Below are 9,425 nucleotides of genomic sequence, written 5' to 3' on the forward strand. Positions count from 1 at the left end.
TCTTTTTGTTTTTAAGAGACCAAATTTTTTTCTTCTTCTTTCCCCTCCAGGGAAGAAAAAACAAACAAACCCCCATCCCCTCCACCCCCCCAAAAAAATCCCCACCAAGCCAGTTCTTCTTTTGGAGATTGCCTAGTTACCAATACACCATCAAGCACAGATTCCATTTTTCCCTTCCTGATGAAAGGAATTAAGCCTGACTGCATCAGGACTAGTCAAGAGGAATGATATTGTTTTTTTAAAAAAAAAAAAAAAAGAAAAAAAAAAAAAAGCAGAATGCCTTACCAGGCATCTTGGATTTTTTTTTTCTAGTTAAGTTTAAACATAACCTTCCTGGCAGAAAATCAATAACATTTTGTCTGTTTTATAAGCATGATAGGCATTTCATTTTCAAAAAGAAACAAAATTTTATAAGAAAATAATACACTGAACCTCACAGGTGTTTCTAAGAGATTCCAGATCAATAAATCCTGGTTCCAATGAGACTTGCAAAGACACATATCCATACCTTAGGGAAATAAAGAGTGTTAATGACAGCTTCAGCCTGTTATTGTACGTCCTGAGGACATACAGTTCTGTTCATGCTGTACTCCAGGCCACTTTCTTGTTTCCTTCTTGGTTCTCCCCCCCCCCACCAAGTGGAGGTACAATGCAGGTTGCTAAGAGAGATTTATCCCACTGCACTTTCTTCTGTGGAAACTTAATAATCATTGTTTAACTTAAATTTGCCACAGCTTCCGTGGGAGAAAGTACTTTACTGGGTATTACCACGTAGTCTAATTTTGGTCTAAAAATACATCTCTTTCTTCTGCACTCGCAAACTCAACACATGGAAAAAATGTAACATTTGAACTACCACAGGTGTTTCTGTAGGAAAAAAAATTTAGGTACCCTAAATGTTATTATTCCACGATACCTGCCCCAAGAAACAATGTCACGTATCAAAATAAAGGTAAATATTTTGTAATGCCTGTACAATAGAGAACAGACACATTTAGACATTTCATAAATAAACAGACAGAAGGATAAATAAACAAATACGTTGAGGCATTTGCTGGTGTTCATGAATGCAAGAGACATGCCACAGCTGGCAGGAACATGCCTTGTCTTAGGTGTTAACCATGTTTTCCCAATTTTCTGCATCCACTTGCTTCAGTGGAGCAGGATTTTGTAACTCTGTAATCCAGAATCTTTGTACAGAATGCCAATATGACAAGCAATAGGCTTTTAATTTCCCCAAATGCCTTCTCATGCCTAAAGCCTTGCCAGTAATTTTCACATTACACACCAGCAAATTGTATTTCATGCTGTATTCTGCAGAAGGGCTCCAAGTAGTTAATGCCAGTTGGAGGTGTGCTTGGTTTTAAAGCATACTAGTGGTCTGTGCTAAATGATGTGGATTTATTGACAATAAACAGAAAGCAAAAGCCGAACTCTGAGCTATTCTGACAGCACTGAATGATGCATCCATGAATTAGACCCTGTGCTGCAGGTGAGCAGGCAAAGCAGAAGGAGCAGACAGGAATTCAGTGAAGCACAGTTTTACTAAAAGAACTTTTGAAGTGTTACCCACCTCCTGCACTGCTTGGACTTTGTGAATCACTAAATTTATCCTGGAGAGCAACATTAGATGTCACCACAAATTCCACCGCTGAGCTCTTTGCAACACACAGTAGCTGAGAAGTCACAGCTGACACGTTGTCACACGAGAATACCCACTGAAATCAGGAGCAAGAACTGTTCTAGAGAAAGAAAGAAGAAACAGATTACCACAAAAAAAAACACAAGGTTTCACTATCTGAAATTGTGTTACTAAACATTTTTCATTATTAATAATTCCATGGGACTGATTTAGCACTTTCATCATGGGGATTTTGTACTGCATGCATCATGAAAGGACATACTGGTTTTGTGGGTTTTTCCTCACTTTTCCCCCTTCAAGGAAACCCAAAAGCTCATGCTGAGATCAAATGCACAGAGCAGAGTGGGGTGAGCAATATTAAGTCAAGTGCTTGACAGAAGTTGCTCTGTCATGATCATGTTTTATTCTCCCTGTTGCCAGGCTCAGACTTAAGAGGACTCATTGGTTAATCCCACCTAAGCTTTCTCTTTTTTAAATTTATAGCACTGGTTTTTTTCTAATGTTATATTTTAGAAGATTTACCAGATTAATATTCCCTGTCCACCACAACATTTTGGTTCCTACCATCAAAATTAGGTCTGACTCCATGCAAAAACATTCCTGTTGGAATGGGTAATTTTTCTTTCTTTTTTTTCTTTCTGTTTAAGCACTAGGTATATATCTCACTTGTTCCCTAATTTCCTGGGTATGATATATATTTCCTCACTGAAGTCACATGATGACACAGGCCTACATTACAGCTTTGCTCTATCCTGTCAGAGGCATCAAGTTACCAGGAATGTCAATGGACTTCTAAGGAGAAATGGGTTAGGGGAGAAAGACAAATATATTTAGTAAGATTTTTCCAGAGAACACATGTTGCCCTGAAGCAAGAACCTTAGTATGCAGTTGATTGTGTCTGTATAGAAAATAAAAGAAAAAAACAAAGGGAGAATTATTTTTGTCTGAAAATTTCCATTCCTTGAACACAATCTAGAGCAGTAGAGTTGAAAATCTCCCCAAAGCAAACATGGTAGAGCCATGCTGGAAAACTACGTGTTAGCAGCAAGGAGCATGCCACACAACTTTCCAATTATTTTACTTTTCATGCAAGGGCAAGGGACCAAATTCTGTTCTTAGTGGCACACTGCAAAGCAGATAATGGGCCCCTGAGCTGGCTAGGGCTAATCTCAGATCTGAAGGGGAACAGGAGAGGCTGATTCCCTTCCAGAAGAAAACATTCACTTCTCCAGCAGCTGAGCAGGCCCTGTATGCTATGCAGCATGCCAACAGGAATGGAAGGAGAACACAGTCAAAAGGAAAAACAACTGAGGAGGCAGGGTGGGGATGGAGAATGTATAAAAATCACAGCTGATACCATTTCTCCCATACACTAATACCTTGAGGAGTTCAAAGGTTTTCCATGCCTATGGCATTTGGCAATTATAATCGCACAGTAAAATACCTAAGGTTAATGAGTAACCTCTAAAGGAAGTTACTTCACATAATGACAGCAATTTCTCTGAACTAAATGTTAATAATCAGGCCTGTAATACGGTGAGAAGGAAATAGTGGGCAATTGGCAAATGGAACTCAGTTACCTAGTAACAAGTCCTTGAGGTATGAGCCGAAAAAATTTGAGCAGGCAAAACATTTCCAGGCAGGCAGAGCAGCTTGACAAACACAAAACATTTTGCAAATCCGGCAACTGTCCATGACATGGAAAGTGGAAGCAGATGCGGCAAATTACCTCGTTAACAGGCGGTCTGAGGGACAATTAGCTAATGGCACCGCAAAGGGAACGCTGTCACGTAACCAGCAGCAAGGGCAGGGCAGCCCAGTTCAGGTTACCCTGAAGACAAATGGGAATGCTGCTCCTTACACTGGCAGTGTTCACCCGCAGCTCTGCCGGGGCCTTTCCCTGCCCACCGGGAGATAAGGGCAGCGCTGCCGTAATTGCAGGCACGGTGCTGACTCAGCAGATCCAGCCCCGGTACCGCGCTGCAGACGCCGCTGCACGGAGCGTTTCGACACCTTGGCTATGAATGGGGCGATGCCTGCTCTGCTCCCAGGCAGGGTTACTTGCAGTTTGCCACGAGGAAGAGCATCAGAGTGATTGCCTCACTCAAACACACCAAACAGGATTTCCTAAATGTTCCCTTACAGCAACAAATGCACTGTCAAAATCATCTGAACAAATCCATCTCCTTTCAGGCACAGTGCAGGAAACCACGTACCTACCTCGCTCTCCATCTCGTAAAATCCTTTTGACAGGTACAGGAACCACTCAGGAAAAAAAAAAAAAAAAAAAAAAAAAAAAAGTTTTGTCAGGCTCCTTTGTGCATTTTTTTTTGCCACAAGCAATGGTGTGTTTTATCTGTAAAGCTGGACAAACCAGCTCTTCACAGAACATTGGTCAATCCCATGTAAGCCACGACTGAAAAGCATTTCCTACAGCAGCCATACCCTCCCAAAGCCAGCCCGGCCCCTACCATGCTCAAAAGTGTGTCCAGAGCCATGCAAAGGCTTGGATTTGTGCACTCCATCAGCAATGACTCCTCAGCAATATCACCAACTGAAGCACCACAAAGAACATGAGTGATGCCTCATTCCATCCTACCTCATCACACACACAACTTTTAATTCCTGGCTGAAGCTGTTCATCTACAAATAATGAATGTGGCTAGCGTGTGTCCTGTTCCTGACTTTTTCACCTTATCTTAAAAACAAAAAAGGAATTTTGGGTTTTAGATGTGATGTTAATGCAAAAGTAAGTTTGATTTCTAAAATGCACAAAGCCCAGGAAAGTCACATTTAAGCTCTGTTCTAAGCCATGAGCAAAACCAGCATTTTCATTCCACGACTATGATTCTGGACAATGCAAGACACTTACACTATTTCCATAAATTCAGATCCAAACTAATCTCTGCAGGAGATGACTCCAGAAAAAGAAGCCTCAGTAAAGCAAACACACCAGCTGAGGGACTGCAGAAAGATGGGACCACTCTTGCTTTGGTGATACACCATAAAACAAAGCATCCCCTGGCTCCCCTCAATTTCATTTCTCTCCTTGCAGAATTCCTGGAAAAAGGCAGATCATACCCTGTTGCCTAAAGATAGCAATAAGGCAGAGCTCAATATTTAAACAATCCTGATACTGAAAACCTGGGGTTGATGGGAATGCCAAGTGCCTTGGTAAGAACATTTCTCAGGAGAAAACAGCTGGTTGGCTTTCAGGCGCTGTGCTTGCCACACATGCCCTTAATCAATTTGGTCTAATTTCCCTAGCTTGAAGCACTTAAATCAGCTATGTGGCCTCCTCATCATAGTTGGACTCAGAAGAGAGCGTAGACAGAAGTGACTGAAGAAAACCATTCCAGCAAGAGTCACATGGAAGCCTTTTAAAACTATCAGATCTTACTATAGACATACAAAAAAAATAAAAGATCAAATTTGGCAGAACTCTGTGTTCTAACTAGTTTCCACTATCAGACAGAAAATACATGTGCTCATTTAGACAGCAAAGCATGTCCCTAAGTCCTGAAGAACAGACACAGCTGCAAGGATTGCTAAAAACCATGGGCCAAGTCTGATGGTTGTGCTGCAATGTTGCTCCTAACACTTGAGCAGGTTCACTTTGTGACTTTATCCTGTGTCAACAAGCCCAACTTTATCCTGTGTCAACACATATGGGCAGGATGTTATTTGGTGAACAAAAGCCACCAGTGACCAACAGCACACAGGTAAAGCACTGGGTATAAACCCAGGGGTTGATACAGAAATAATGAGAGATTTGGCACTTGCCATTGCTCAGATATCTGACTCCAGGAACAGGGGAGCTGACTGCTCTCCAGGAACAGCCAAGCACTCACTGGGGGCCCCTTCACAGCGCCCAAAAGCAGCAGCAATCAGAGCCACCAAGCACATTCTAGCCTGTCCTGACAGAAGCCAATATACAGCATGGCACATTCTGCATGAGCACCTTCAAGGAAGGCAAGAGGATAGCCAAGAATTAGGAAGCCCCACATGGCCCATGAGAAAGAAGTGTGCTCCACGTGCCAGGGCTACACTGAGGCCTCTGGCAGCGGGGCCACAGGGCAATCGGAGCCCGTGCCTGTGCAAGGCAGTGCCACCAGGTCATCCTGGGACACGGCCACATCCATGGCTTTGTTCCTTTCCGTGATGGCCTGAGCCACGAAGCTCCTGTGGAGCTGCTGGCAGCACCACCTGCAAGTCATTCCTGGGAGGAGTGCTCTGAGGTGCGAGGTTTGTAGCCCGAGGCATCTGGCAACATCTGGGCTGCCCCTCACCCAGGGCTTCACTGGGGCAGGCTGGAGCAGCTGGGGGCCCTGGCTGCAGACAGTGTCTCTTTGCACCGCCGACCTCATGAGATGCACAGCCATTTGGAAAAGATAAATGAGGTCACTGATTTTTATTTATTTATTTTCACAACAACCAAAGGCTGCTGCTAAACACCTTTCCTCTCTCGTACGTGCCATAATAAGGCTTCATCCCGGAGGCTGGCAATAAAGATGCTTGAAACAAACTCAGCACTGGACTCATAATCTGCACCTCGGCCTGTTCCTCCTGCCTTTGCATCCACCACTTGTACAGTAGAAGAACTCTTATCACCAACCAATCTCAAGTGACTCATTCTGCACTTGTGCTAGGGAGATCAGAAAGAAGCCTCGTGACTTATAATCCATAGTTAAAACTCCAAGAGCATAAAGACAAGTTATCTGGCAAAATGAAAGTTAAATAAATACAGGTGCCTTGTGGTTGCTACTTGCTGATCTGGCAGCAGTTGTTAGTCATTTCATCAGAAGGCCCATCTGCGAGGATCTAAGAGTCAAAAGCTTTGATTGCCTGCCCTTTATGTTGTCTGGCTCCTCTTCACTCATTCTCGAGAGCCAATGAAGGCTTGGAGTAGTAACAGAAACCTATCCAAGCCATGCTGTTCTGCAGATGTTAAAAAGATAAATGCACAAACTGTGAAGGAGCGCACACAATACATGGCAAACGTTTTGATTAACTGCTCTAACTGGAAGTCACAGACTCCAGGCTCTCCCAGCGTGTGTTTTGGCTTTTGAGAAAGGAAGTCCGTAATGGGGTTTTCTGTCATCCTGAGGTTGCTCAGAGCCAGGCTCAGCCCACTGCTCTGCAAGTGGGAGAAGGCTGCACTGTAGTGGAACTGGTGTGGTTGCACGGCAGGGAGCAGCGGGAATCAGATCCTTTCCAGGGAGGCAGCGACAGGAGCATGGGACACTGCACCCACCACTGGGCTCCAGGCAGCTACTGGGGAGCAGCTCCACAACTTCAAAGGAATTCCTCCTCCTTCCTTCAGTCTGCCCAGTGGCCTGGACACGGGGGTCAGGCACACAGCCCTGTGCTTGGCCCTTTGGGAATCACAAGCGGAAAGAACCACAGGGAACAAGCAGAGCATGAGGCGGCACATGGGGCTTTCTTCATAGCCCACCAGGGGTTGGAGCTTTGCAGGAGGCCAAGTGACATTTCTCAGGCTTAAAAACCAGAACAACACCTGCTATGAAATATTTTGTGCCAAAAGAGAGGAACCAGCATCACATTCACAAAGTACCTCAGGTGTCCAAGCAGCAAAACTGGTCTGTACACCAGGGAAAGCATCACATCCACACACGTAACTTTGGAGCTTGCTGCTGAACTTGTGTCTCTCAAATTTCCTGTCCTAACAATATAGGGCAGCCCCAGAGACTCAGTGTGCATTGGAAGGGGTGCTGGCACAAACTGACTGAAACCAAAAGAAATTCAAATTCAAGGCTGAATCGCTTTCCTTACCTCATCCCATTGTACTTAGTTATTTCAGCACATAATTGCTAACATCCTTCATTGATCTGAAATTCCTGCGGATACAATAAGGCCAGCCACGGATGGATGCTAGCCTTCACTCTGGGTATACAGGCCTTTGTCACAGCCCCTGGGCTCAAAAAGCATAAAGCTTTCAGAGTGTCAGTGACCTAAATACATCTGTGACAGCCCCAGTGCATCTGTGGGCGCCCCTCATGATACATTCAGCCCATTTCCTGCTGCCTGAGGCTCCCCTGCACACGGCAGCTCCTCTCCCAGCCCTGCTGCCTTGTCCTTTTTTCCACTTACAGTCATAAAATCATTTCCTCTTCCTCCTGGGCTCTGCATTAGCTACGATTAACTGCCACAGGGCATCCTACTTTTAAATTCCCTGTGCAGCCCCATGTGAGGAGTTTGGTGTCGGTGGTTTGGAGAGGAAAATTCATTGGTGCATAAAGATTTTATTATTCTCAGAGTAGGGACAGATGTGCAGGTGATTTTTCTCTCTCCCAAGGTGAAAGGGAGAGATTAATGTAACACACAAGAGTACATCATAAAATTATTGTCATGCAAGTGGGGCAAATTGGGAGATGTGTGTGAAATTTACATACATTGATATCCATCAATTTCACATACAGATATGAATACTTTCAATTGCTAAGGGGAAACATTACATAATAGATATTTCTCACATCTAAAAAATTATGAGCATCATTCTTTTAAAAAACTATTGAAATTATTTGAAAATCATTTGAACTCATGTACAAAATACACTCCAAGAAAGCCTTTAAGATCATTTCTCATGGTTCAGTAGAAATAAATGCTCTGTTGAGCCTGTGCTTGAAAATATTCAGTCCCAATACATATATTAGATACATACCACCCTTGAGGTGAGAAATCTATTTTAGGGTTTTCCTGTCACTTTCCAAAAACAGCTTAGAAGAGAGCGGTGAAATCAGCATGAAAGTGACCATATGGGGTTTTTCTGAATGAGCAATAAGATGTAAAAGAGAAAAAGGACACGGAAAGAAGAGGTCCACCTTCCTGTATACAGCAAACGTCCAGCAAACCTACAACCAAGAAAAGATAATGCTAAAACAGGGCAAACCTCTGATTTTCACAGACACTGCAAGAGGCTCATTTTAAACAGCTGTTCGCCCCCTCCAGTAGGATCAGTCTTGGATATTTTTAAAATGCCCCTCTAAAATTAGATTGACCTAAACTGTGATGGTCCCTACAGTGAGGAAAAAATACTGGCGAAGTACATGTTGATTCCAGAACCAGATTTTGATTTTATTGTAACTTTTTAACACCCGTCTTAGCCTCCCTTTGGTTTTCAAATACTACTGACCAGGACATGAGATTTCCCTGCTAAAACTCTTATTTTCTCTTCACACATCACCACTTTTTTGGGGGACAGGGCCACAGCTCAAAGCCCCCGGGGCTGCCTGAAGGCTGAGCGCACGCTTGGCAGCAGCTGGAAAAGTGGGTCACTGGCTGGCAGCTGTGAGTGACCCCGTTCCAGGCGGGATTGCAGGATGTGTCCCAACCTCTGGGGAACGGCAGGGTTTGTTTGCTGTCGGGGAGGTGCGGGTTATCAGCTCGGCGGGGAGCGGAAACAACCCAGCGGGGCAACTTTTCTGAGGCTGAGCAAAGCTCCAGCCGCCCTGGGGCGGCCTCTCCCATTTCCATGGGAGGCTGTCTCGGCGCAGGTATAAAACCTTATTATAAAACCTTATTATACAACCAGCGGAAAAACAGTGACCAAGACTTCTGGCCCATCTGGAAATAAATAAGTGAAGTCTGGGGCACCATCCTCCCCACAGGGACAACCGGGGGGCTGTCCGCACATCACCTCAGCCCTGAGCACGGCTGGGCACCACGACCCCGAAATGGCACGGCGGACAAAACTGCAACCGGGCTTTTCACGCCTCACAGTGTGGTCCAGGAGAAGAAGGCTGCTGGAAAACACCCAATTCCA

The 9,425-nt window shown here is 44.4% G+C and overlaps 1 long non-coding RNA gene across 1 annotated transcript in view; it reads right to left on the reverse strand.

Annotated features, from left to right (window-relative positions):
- Window positions 1-1,738, reverse strand: part of LOC113459103 (uncharacterized) — a 202,898-nt gene extending 201,160 nt beyond the window's left edge. Inside the window, exon 1 of the long non-coding RNA XR_012580577.1 lies at window positions 1,574-1,738. This is a non-coding gene — a long non-coding RNA (uncharacterized LOC113459103). The remainder of the gene's footprint in view (window positions 1-1,573) is intronic.
- Window positions 1,739-9,425: the final 7,687 nt, after the last annotated feature.

This window comes from Zonotrichia albicollis, chromosome 5 (genome assembly GCF_047830755.1).
Source record: "Zonotrichia albicollis isolate bZonAlb1 chromosome 5, bZonAlb1.hap1, whole genome shotgun sequence".
NCBI classification, from domain to species: domain Eukaryota; kingdom Metazoa; phylum Chordata; class Aves; order Passeriformes; family Passerellidae; genus Zonotrichia; species Zonotrichia albicollis.